This window comes from Cuculus canorus, chromosome 3 (genome assembly GCF_017976375.1).
Source record: "Cuculus canorus isolate bCucCan1 chromosome 3, bCucCan1.pri, whole genome shotgun sequence".
Lineage (NCBI taxonomy): Eukaryota > Metazoa > Chordata > Aves > Cuculiformes > Cuculidae > Cuculus > Cuculus canorus.
In genome coordinates this window covers 98,949,879-98,962,390 of record NC_071403.1, presented here as the reverse complement: position 1 = coordinate 98,962,390, position 12,512 = coordinate 98,949,879, and positions in this window count along the sequence as shown.

Genomic DNA, 12,512 nt, shown 5'->3' with positions numbered 1-12,512 from the left:
CATCCTTTTGTACTGGCCTAGTTATTTTTATAAACTTGTGTGAGGCTAAGGTATTTGCCTTCCAAAACAGAATTTTTGCAAGAGTCTGCAAGTTCTGTAATACCTTTTTCAGCATCTGTTGAGTGAGCCAAAGGTCTGTGGTCAAGTGGGCATCTCAATTACAACTCTTTATTGAACATCTAATGCATTAGTCTTTAAATCCTACGGAACATTCTCTTCCAGAGCAAAGCTGTTGAGCATTTAATTTTCAACTTCATCCTAGTTCCAAGGAAAATACAAAAAAATGATGATATCAATGAGTCTTGGATGTCCATGGTGTTTTGATTTAAATAATTCAAAGTGATCAGGGAGACATTTTTATTTTTTATATTGATTTTACAACAACCTGAAAACACAGGGAAAGAACTTACATTTTTAGATTTTAACTCTATTTCCATCAGAATACTTTTTTTCAGTAGTTATTGAAGTCTTTTTAAGATGTCCTTTTCATATTTTTCTCACCTTTTTGTGCATCTGACCTTTAATGCTTTTTACAACGATTTTTAAGTAAATATTTGGCATATTGAGTCTTGTTCTGTAGATGTTATTACCACTGTTCTTAAACTGTAGCAAGTTACTCGTTATAAATGAGGTAGAGATTTGGATGAAGGTAGTTGTGAACGCTGCTACCCACAGCACTGAGGGTAATTATGGCAAGTTAATGGTCTGGGATGCTCCCACTCAGTAATAGCTTACATCAGTGCCTACATCAGTTTATTGCAAAATTTCAGTGTTTAGATGAACATGTGCCCTTGCTACCTTGTAACCTATCCCAGGACTCCAGATGGAAACAGCCTTCTTAGAGAGGAGAGGTTAGATTTGGCACTGAGAACTGGTGTGAAAATAACTCATACTGCCTTCATAAAGAGGTCTGTGTTCAGAAACAGTTTGATGTGAGGCTACAGGAACCTGATGCCACCATCTATGCTTTGACCTTTCACAATTACAACCTAATCCAGGCCTTCTGCACTTCTGTCTTCAGCATCCCTGGGAGCTTCTCAGATAGCTCAGAGACTGTTTGTTTATCAGGGACATCAATATGGGCTCCCTATAGGAGAGATAATGTTTTTTTTGTTTGTTTCTTTTATAGTTGGAGCAGATAAAGAAAGACCAGTAACTGCTTCAGTGCTTAGCTATGATGATGTTGGGCTTACTGTTCCCCAGAATGAAAGTATGTAGTAGGTTTGGAAGAGTAGAAGCATTTGCCATATCTTAAAAGGAAGAAAAGGGTGCACATGGAAAATTACCTAAGTGGTTTGTGTTTGGTATTTGTTTCCCATAACACCAAGTGTTCTGGTAGCACAAGCTAAGTTTCATTTAGAAACCATCTCAGAAGTATTCAGAATAGTTTGCCTTTAGCATAGATTAAAACTGTTTAAAAAAATGAGTTTCTGTCTTGTGGAATATTTAAGGTTTCAGAATATATGTAGTTAAGTTTTGTCTTGAATCCGAACAGAAAGTCAAAAGTGTTTTCAGAAAAAAAGTAAAAATTTTTCTCTGGTATTATCAGATCAAATATAAGAAAACAAAATTCCCATTTTCAGAGAATAATGCTGGATATTTGATGATGATGATGATATTAATGAACTTTGAAAATACATTATAAATCCAGGGCAATGTCAACATTGGTATTAGTGGTGGATAAGTTTGTTTAAATAGCATTTAAATGAGCTTATTCATGAAACACAATCTTTTAGATGGTTAGAAGTATCTTATTATATTATTATGCTTAGAGCTTATAGTTATTATACTTAGGGGTGACCTATTGCTCATTTAGCTGGAACTGAAAAGTTGTTCTTGCAGGCTGTCATATTTGCTTGGAAGGAAGAAAGACTGGCAAAAAGCCGCATTACTGATAACTGTTTCCAGTGAGGAGGCACCAATAATGTTTAGGTAAACATTCAAAGCATTAAACCTCCATCAGAATGATGTTATGTACCAAGATGTTCCACTGTCAGTGGTAACCAAAAGAATCCTACTTCAGTGTATCTGAACAATGCTTGTACTTTTCTTTTTTTTCGAAGAACAATGCTGGCCACATTTATCCATGGGGTAGTCATTAGTAGTTTGATTTGCATTGTTCTGAAAAATGGTCTTCAAGCCAAAGTCTAGAAACCTTCCCCTCAACCCTCCTCTGTGAAAACTATGCTAAAACTCTGTGAAGAATAATGTTAGTGTGCACACTTCTAGTTTTCATTTGTGTTTGTATAAAGAGGAAATCTGCAAAGTGACGAACATACTCATCTCCCACTAAGTTCAAGAAGCACCAATGTTTAGTTGGTCTTTAATATCTATTTCTAACAAATTTTCATTCAGAATTATCAAGATGGCCTTATCAAAATACTGTTTTTCAGCAATGAGTGAATGTGTTATATTTCAAAGAAAAGATTCTATGCCATGCTGATTTGCAGAAGCCCAGGTGATTCTATGGCTCTGAGAAATCTATCGTACATAAGGACCTATGTACTGTTTGGTGGGCATTTTTAATATTTAAAGCAATACCTTGGTCCATATTCCAAACAGAAGAGTCTTGGTGTTGCAGCAAGAGCTTGGTACTGAGACATGTCTGAATCTGAGCTTTGGTTGTGCCTAGTGGAAGAAGCATTCCTTTGCTTTATAAGTTTGGAGTTCATTACTGTAATTGACTCTGCAGCCCTATTTTCTGTTTCCAAGGTCACCACAACAAGAAAAACAGGTGTTGTGCTTTAAGTTAAAGTAGGATCAGCTTCTGACTCTTAATTCAGTTGCTCTAAGTAACTTCATTTTTCTGAAAACTAATAACTGCATGTTTTTTGGATGGTATTCTTCTCTCAAGTGATGACACAGAGCATTGCTATGCAGAAAAGCCAATGCTTATACTTAACCAAGGCCATCCTCAACCTAGTGGAAAAGGAGCTGTACCTGTGAGGAAGGGCAAATAGGGCAGGTGACCCTAAACTGACCAACTGATGAGTATTCCATCGTATATGTGTCATACTCGGTATAAATTGAGAGATCACAATGGTCTCGCTCTGTTCTGTGATGGCTAACGTCCAGTGAGGACCTTGTCTGTCTGGTTCCTCCTGATCCCAGATCTGTGCATTTCTGAATTCACTTCCTGAGTCCAAGTCTCTCCCATCTACGGATCCATTCCTTTGTGTCTGCTCTGCAGCATTTGTGGTGATGTATAGTCATCAAGGGGTGGGCTAGGGGACGAGCTCATATATTTTTATATATTTTATTACTTTCATTGTTATGATTAGCATTGCATTAAAGCTGTAGTTCTAGTTTCCAACCCATAAGTCTTTTTCCTCTCATTTCCCTCTCCCCTTTCCCTGCAGGAGGCAGGTGGAGAAAGGTATTTTGGACCTAACTGCAAGGCTTTAGCTGCTGAGTTTGGCCAAGTGAGGCTAAACCGTGAAAAACAGGAAAAGTCAAGACTAGTGCTTCTGTAGATTATGAAGTACATTAGATTTCCCTGCTTTTGGTTTGTGTTACAGAGGTACTAACCATCATCCACGAGAGCAGACCTGAGAATTATAGGATACTTCTCACCATTTCTGTAACACGTATATGTCTCTCAAGGTCTGCAGAAAATGAAATTTTCTGCCAATGGTGGATAAAAACATAGGTATGGATCCATTATACTCTGAATTTTTAATCATAACAGATGAAGATGAGTGTGGAAAATATAAAGAAAATTTAGCTAGTAAAGTTTGCTTCTGTGTTTCAAGGCTGGAATAATTCCTGAGAATATTGAAAGATGTGCCTGACAGGCTACTCTATATCTGCTACGGCGGTAAGCCCTGTGCTCATGCCATTGACCACATCATTGTCACTTGGCAATTCCTGACTTCTGTCTATGGACAAGACATGATATCATGAGGTTGAGGGCTGGAGTCCGTGGAGGAGCATGGAAAGCTGTAGCTGTATAAGATGGTTGCCCAAGCTATCTGCAGAACAGTGATGTATGAAGACTAAGGGTGGCCTGTCTGGCTTACCCTATCTATTCCACAGGAACTGAAAATATGCACATCTCCACCCTTTCCGCTGGAGATCTGGAGAGGCTTCTATTAACAAGAGAGTGTTTTTCTCCCGGAATCTGTAAGCCATTGCAAAACAGTTCTGCTCTTCCCGTATTCTTCAGGGATGGCAGATAGGGTAGAATGCATGACATCTGAGCTTCAGTGGCTTCTTTGTAGCTGTGGAAAGCTGCTTAGAGAAGACATCTCTTCTAGCTTGAAGAGATTACAAAAATGAGCGGACTACATCTTTTTCCTCAGTGACCTTGCCTAGTCTCTTTCTCTATATCTCTGGTGCTGTAGACTGGACTCAGAGCAATGCCACACATCTAAGACCGAGCGCTGCAAGGATGTGCTATGATTTTGTTGTAGGCCAAATGATGGTGTTAGGCATAACCTTCTTAGAAACAGTTAACCAGGTAGAAACCTGATTACCTTAGAAACAGGTAACCAGGAAGGAGCAGAAAGTCTAGCTATGATTAGCTAAAGTCATCAGTGACTGGAGAGTTGGAAATGGAGAAGTGAAAGAGAGAGGCAGTGGACACTTATCTCTACGTTTTTGATTGTATTCAGGCAGCATTGTTATAATGATGTACATGACAACTTGGATGAGGCTGAAAAACTAACTTTTCTCAATGAAGTTAGAGAGACTTGTTTCTACGGAAATCGTGCAGAGATGGAAAATTATGGCTGCCTTCCTTACTGCTAAGAAAAGCTTGCAGTCCCCAATAACTGATCTTGCAGTACTCACTTCAGTGCCAACGTCTTACTTGTGTACCCTGTTTTGGCAGTCATAGATAATTATTTGAGCTGGAAAGCTAGGGTAGCAATGAGGTGTCTTTTTGTGGTTAGGACCTGGTTTTTTTGCTTGTTGCAATGTTAAATTATGAGTATTATTAACCTTTTTATTCTTCTAAATTACATACTTAAACAGCAAAGATCTGTGAGTAAAAGATCATGTGCCATCAAGGTTTCACTGTAGTGCTGCAATAAGCAGGTGAAATAGTTTGTGAAGTGTTGTTAGACTTATTGCAGGGTGTGGGGAAGGCACAACTATTTTGGAGCATCACTAGGCTTAGGAGCTTCCATGACTGAAAGACAACATGAAATAAGACTGATATATTTGCAACTCTGTAAATACATCCCCTTTCCTGTTTTTGCCTGGACAGATTGCTCTGACTCATTTGAATTGTAATGAATATTCTTGGCTTCTGTATTTGCTTTGCACTTAATCTCTCTAGAGACACACAGGTCCCAGATATTTGACTTGTGACCTACCATGCCTTGGGCTCCTATCCTATTCCCGTCTGAAAGCTATATCTGTCCCTGGATATCTGCCATGTCTCCCTGCTTCCTGTAGGTGCCCATAAATTGAGAGACTTATATGACCATCTTCCTGGATTATGCATGACCAAGCTCCAAGTCCTTCAAGACAAAGCATTGTTTTGGCTTGTTGTCTTGCATGTAACCTTCAGTGTCTGTGGTTTGGTCTGATAATGGCCCAAGATCCTGATGGTCCACATGGCATATACTGCGTGTAAATCAGCTGTATAAGCCCTGCTGCTCTGATCCAAATCCTGAGCCAAAGGAAATGAAGATTCCCCTGGGACCACTCTCGCAGTGAGACAGATCAGACTTTGTAGACTGCAGCTGTGGCCTCATAGTGGTCACAGAGATGAAAGCATAAATGTTGCTACAAACGGGTTAAGGGCTAGAAGAATACTGCGGAGTTGATTGTCCGTTGAGTTGCACTCTGTAGGTACTTGCAGGTGGTAGCAGCAGTATCCAGTGAAAAATGGCACTTCTTTCTCTGGATTGAGTAGTAGGAAAGGAACCTTGAGCTTAGAAAGGAAGTGAGACATCCAGCAAAATGATTTCCAAATCTGTCATGCCTGGAGAAGGTGAAGAAAGGCCTCCAGCTGGGTACAAAGGCAATTCAGGCCACGCTAAAGTACACAGATGATCCTAAGTTTTTCCTGAGCGTTCTGGGTGTTCTGACTTCATCTGAGATTTAGACTGGGTTAAGCCTGAGCTGCCAGAGCCAATCTTTGGTCTGTGTTATGGGTCAGTGACTACTTTTAGGTGATTTTACTGAGAATTCTATCATTTTATGAATCAGACAGTGTGACATTATATGTGTGCGAAGATTTCCCTTGCACAAATCTTTTCAGCAGCCCATCAACTTGTCAGTCTGGGCAGAGGTAATGTGATGTCAAAAAGGCACAGCTTTATTAGGCTCTGTTAAAATGGCAGGGGATTTCTTTTCCAGCCAATTAGTAGTGCAGAAAAAAAAGCAACCCTCATGTCTTTCTCAAACACAGCACACCATGTACTTCTTATTAAGGACAATATGTGTGCTGAGTGTCACTTTTCAAACTTCATCTTTTTTTGCTGTTGCCCTATTAAAAAACAAGCAAGGTTAAAATTTCATTACAATAGGGAAAGTATGTGTGTGTATATTTGTTTCCTACTGTTCCATAGCAAAAAAGCTGTTGGGAATTTGCTCCCATTTAAACAAGATGTACTAGTGTTGTGTTTTGATTTGATTTTATCCTGAGGCATAAAGAAAATTAGCTTCAAAAGTGGATAAATGTGTGAAACCAAGAGCCTAAGGATGAAATTAGTTTCCAACTTTAACCAATATCAGTGCTATTAACTGTGATAGTTGGCTAAATTCTTCAGCTAAGTATTTCAAGGTACGTAAAATTAAGGATATAAATAGTTTATGTATTTCTGGAGATTCAACAGAGATCAGACTGTTACATGATGCAGGATGTTACTTCTTTAAGTAGCTTTGTGGCTTCTGTGTTTCATTGCAGGAATCTTTGTGGCTGAACATAAGGCTTTTAGGGCACTCTTACATTATTCCAACCACATTATGTAGGGTGAAAGGGTTAGTGTATGTGTCTAATTTGACAAGACAGATGAAGTGAAGGAACCAGTCTTTATTGTTAAGATAGGAAAATGAGGTGAAAAAGACATATGCCAAAGATCAGTTAGATTAAGGCTAAGAACTGAGGCTGTGTCTTACAGTTCCCTTAATGATAAGAAAAAGTATTTCTGCTTGATTATGGCAAACTAATGCAGGTAGTGTGCTGTACTGACGTTCTGTCTTTTAAGGTCTTTTGGAATTCTCTTATCTCCTCCCCTGCCTATTCACAGCAAAATGTATTTTCACTAATAATGATTCTGCAGTGCTTTTGTACTGTATGTACAGGAAGCTGAATGAGTGTCTGGGGACCTTTTAGCTGGATCTATAAAAAGTCTGTGTCAATAAAATGCTATCAGATCTATCCTTCAGAGCTGTGATTACAGAAGAGGAAAAAGAAAGACATTGCTCAATGTGATTGTGGTATTCCTGCATGTAATCTTCTCCCATGTGGTCATGTTTCCTCAGATAAGAAAAATTACCACTCCAGTGTCAGTGGGGATGGGGTCACTGAATGGGAACAGAAGCATGTTTGGTTTTTTCACAATGGACAGTTGTTTTGTGTGTTTTCCTGACTGGATAAACCATGTCCATGGTTACTGAGCAAAGTTTATTTCTGTAGGAAATAGGTAACCATGTTTGTGCAGTGGGGGTATCAGAACACAGAGGATTTGAAAGCAAAGGTCCAGAGGTCATCAGCAGAGGGTATGTGATGAGGAAATGCAAGGAGATATATTGTGTGGATTCTGGCATATACTTCATGGGATGCTTCCTTTCAAGCACTGGTGAGTGAGAGAAGGGAACAGAAGGTCTTTGATAATACAGCAGCAGGGTAAATTCATTTCAGGGCCAGCTCTTCACCTTCTATAAAATAGTGCAACTGATTTATGCACACAGGGATTTGGCTTGAAGCTTTAATTGTTTTCTTGGCTAAGTTCTGTTTTCCTTATGTGTTCTCAGACTATCAAAATAGTGTTAAATGTCATATTTCACCAAAACCTGTTGCTTTTGCCACCCAATTTGTTCATTATGTTCTCCTGAAGTAGTGCTGCAGAGTAACTTTATTTCATAGCTCCAATAAAAAACGTATCCAGAACTACAAATGGCTTTTTGAATGCTAACAGCATTCCTAAATTGTCCTTTCTTGTTAAGTGACCAATGGAATGTGGATAACTGTAGAGTTACTTTTACCAGATAATTTATGCCATTGCTACTCTGTTTGGGTCCTGTGTTTCCACAGTTTCCTCGTTGCTTCAGGTATAAGGCGCGCTGTGGCCTTGTGTATGTAACATTGCCTAAAGCACCAATTAAGCTGTGACTGCAGCTCACATAGGTAGGAGCGTAAAACTGAGCGCTGCTGGAAAGCAAGAAGTGTTGCTTAGAGCAGACTAAAGACCCTGCACAAAACTGGGATAGAAACTCAGGCAGTTGGTTTTCGCTGAGTTCTATGCAGTTATCCTGCCTAAATTTAGGATCTAAGGTCCTTCTAAATTAGCGTCTGCTTGAACTAGATTTACTCTTGAATACTATGTAGCTCCTGCATGGAGAAGGTGATGGTACGTTTTCCAAAGGGCTGACAGTATAAAAGAACAATGGCAAACAAATAGTGGGCAGCAAAAGGGACATTTTAAAATTACTTTTGCAGGTAAGAATCAAATGCATAGAGGGACTGAACAATTTAGATAGGGTCATGTTAAAAAATGTAAAAACTACTTTTGTTTCACTGTTGCTTCGTGTTTCTTATGTACATAAATGTATCCATATCTTAGTTATCATAGAATCACAGTCAAATATTCATAGTAGAAAATAAGGCTGTGGCAAATTCAGATGTGACTGTGTCCCTGCCTTCTTGTTACCATATTGCTTAACTGCCTGGTGGAATGGGGTGCAAGAAAGTGCCTCATCTGCTGCAGTGCAGAAGCCATCTGTGCCTGGTTTAGCAGGGAGCTGGTTACCTAAGGATGGGTGGCTGTCGTTATCGTAAAGCAAGTCAGAAAGCGTTCACTGAGACTGTTTCCAATATAGTATATACTATGATCATATACAATAGGTCAGAAAAAATGGTACTCATTAGAAAACTCATCATCACATACCTCAAGTCCTTTAAAAGATATCAAAGTTTTAAAATCTTTGATATCTCTCCAGAGGTGGGTAGAAAGATGCGAGATTGCTCATTGCACTACATTCATAGTAAAAGGTCATTTTGGCATGGGTGATGTACCTATCGGAACTGTAGCACACTTGTTTTGTTACCTTTTCTCTCATTGGGTGCATATTCTTCATATTGGGAGGCTGTAATTTATGTAATCTGATGCTAGACAGTTTGTGTTGTACAATCAATTCACTACTCATATTGCCATAATAACACCTCCTAGCTGGAGCATGTTTTTATGCAGCACAAGAAAGTCATTGGTCCCCAGAGCATGCCTGAGGTGCTGCTGGAGGCTGTAATGTAAGAAAGTGAAATTAGGAAGTAGAGTAATTTTTTGGTTCATGCAGTCCATCTGAGAGAAGCAGAGACTGGAGATGCCATGTTGGTGGTAAACCCTTTCCTTGATTGACACTCATAGAGGAAATGTCAGCTGAAGCTCTGAGTGGGCTGAATGCAGGAGAAAATATATGATGATTTGTATTACAGATCAAGGATCTACTGGAAATAAATAATAAGTGTTCAGTCTGAGGTGGAGGCAGCTTCAAGAGTGGACTACCAGCAGTCCCTTGGTGCCCATGGAAAGGTTATCAAGGTGGTGCCAGGCTATGCACAGCAGCACATTATAGAAACACATATTTATTGAAACAAGAGAGGAGCAAACTATACACAGGGAGGAACCTCTTCTCCGTAAGGGCGATCAGGCAGTGGAACAAGTGTCCAGAGGGGTTATGCAATCTCTGTGCTTGGAAGGTTTCAAGACCCAGTTGATCACAGCTCAAAGCGTTCTGTTCTGTCCTCATGACTGAGCCTGCTTTGAAGTTGGACTAGAGACATCCTGAGGTCCCTTCCTAAAGTTTCCTCTGATTGCATGACAGCTCGCACAACAGAACTTTACCATCTAACTTCTTGAGGAAGCTGATATGTTTTGTTTTAATGGAATCATACATCTCTAAGAAATTATTTCAGCTTTGATTAAAGAATTCTATCCTATTATAACTGTTGTTAATTTTGCTAGCAGTTTAAAAAATAGAAGACAGTTTAGTTCAAAACACTCAATTTCAGAACTCATAGTAAACAAAAGCTCCTACCCCTTCTCTGCTTTTCCTCTCCTCCTCCTTCCTCTCCAGGAAAATTCCCCAAATAGAATTAAAAAATCCCCTGATTTTTAAGTGAAATATCATTATAGAGGACAACAGTTATAGATCCAATCTTTAGTTCCATTTCAGTGTTTTTGTTTCTGTCGTTAATTAATGGCAACATCTTTTGTTCTCATTCAGAGAAGGTTCTGCTAAGTCATTGGGGTATATCACGCAGAATAATGATGAATTGTAGGGCACATTTTTTTTCAGACATACATGGGACTGGCAGCTGGAAGTTCCCATTATCTCATTTTAGGGGTTAATACTGAAGAATATCCAATTTTTTTATCTGCAAAGGTCAAAGAGGAAAATATTCTTATATTCTTACAAGTGCTATCTTATGCTGCAGAAATGAAGTTGCAGAAACTACAAGAGGAGAATAAATAGCATGACTTTATTCCAAGGTATTTATTAGGAATTCTCTGAGTGAAATCCATACTGGAAATTCAAGCATGCCTTTTGTTTACCTCTTAAAATGATTTAGTGCACATGGCGCAGTTTTTATTCACCATGTGCAAGATTGGGTATATATTGAAGTCATGAGTGAGAGGATAAGGTTTTGAAAACTTTGTCTTGTTTTTGGCTTTTAACTGGAAGAACATAATGATAGGAATAATACGTGGTATTAAAAAAAAAGAATAGGGTTATATCATACTGTCAACTCTGCCAATTTTATTTACCCAACTCTACAGCTAATGTCACTGCTATCTCAGTAGGGCTATTGATTTGGTAAAGGAGGATTTAGGCAAGTAGTGGTGGCAGAAGCAACTTAAATTTAACTTGTTTGTCCCTACACTATGAAATAAATTCCTCCTTAGCAAAGGCTCATCTCCTGCCTCTCTTCATCATTCTCAATGGTGTTGTACTCCAACTGTAGTAAGGTGTTCAGCAGTGAAAAACAAGACCAAGTAAGGAATGAATTGATATCATATATTTTAGCTCTTTAAAAGCCCACCACTCTGAAGCAGGTGCTTTGGCTACTTCTAAAATTGAGGCAAAGTAATAGGTGTTCTATCAAAGCTCTTTATCCCACTGTAAGAATATCTAGTTGACTAACTTAAAGTTTGTTCACTTTTCAGTTAGTTAAGGCTAAATGAGATAAACCCCACTATAAGTACCATAGAATTTAATGTTCTGTTTGCAGAAGTGGTCATGTTTTTATATATTGATCTTTCTAGGTGGAGCTGAAGTAAGTTAAGATGGCATTCTAGTATTCAAAACAGTCTGTGAGTCATTACAGTTTATTATATATTCTAAGAAACCTATATTTTCCCAGGTATTCAAAATAATATTTTTATTGTCTGAAGAGACAATCATCTGCTGTAACTTGTGTATTATGTAGAAGATTCACTACTGCTCAACAGCTTTCACAGCAGTCACTTGCTTTACTGTGCCACGAAGTAGGATGCAAGCCAGAAACACGAACAATGTAAAATAACTATAGTGGGTACTAACCTATCAGTAGTACACCCTCAGCTCAAATATTTACTTTATGTAATGCTTCTGGTCTTGCAGTGCACAAAGAAACTTTTGTTCAGATAACCAATAGAAATTCTGGAGAACCACCTTAAATTTTCTGGAGGAGGCCCTGAGATTAGCCAGAGTAGAAATATACCAAAGTCCTGATTATGGAAATTCAGAACAAAGGTTTTGCTTTTATAGTTGTATTTTTTTAACAAGTACACTGTTTTTCAGACATAAGTGAAGATCCCAAAACCAGATATGGTCCTAAACACAATTCTGCACCAGTTTGCCCAGTCTCTTGGCCATATATTTAAAGTGAGCATGTTAGCTAGGGATTACTAAACCCAGTAAAGACAATGTGATGTTAAAGGTGGTAGAACTACACAGTCAGAATTGCAGCTGAAGAATTAATACACCTAATGTGTTCTCTGTTCTAAGATCTGAAAGGGTTAGTTATAAAATGGGTTAGTTGTTAGTTATGAATTAGAAAGAGTTAGTTATAAAACCTTGCAGTGCTGACTAAGATGAATACAGTGCTTCACTCACACTAGTATTTTTTTCACTACATCTGTTCTCTTTGGGAAGTATCTGGACCTTGCTCATGGTCAAGTGGCTGAGATGCACAAATAACTTGCCCTACATGAAGTAGGATGGGTTTATTTAATTTTTTTTTTTCAACATGTCTCCAGACAACTTTGTGCTTGGAACAAGATGAGGTCTCCTCTTCCATAGGCCCCCCATATCTGACAGTTGAGGCTGAGGCTGACAGGTACTTGACATACTTGCAG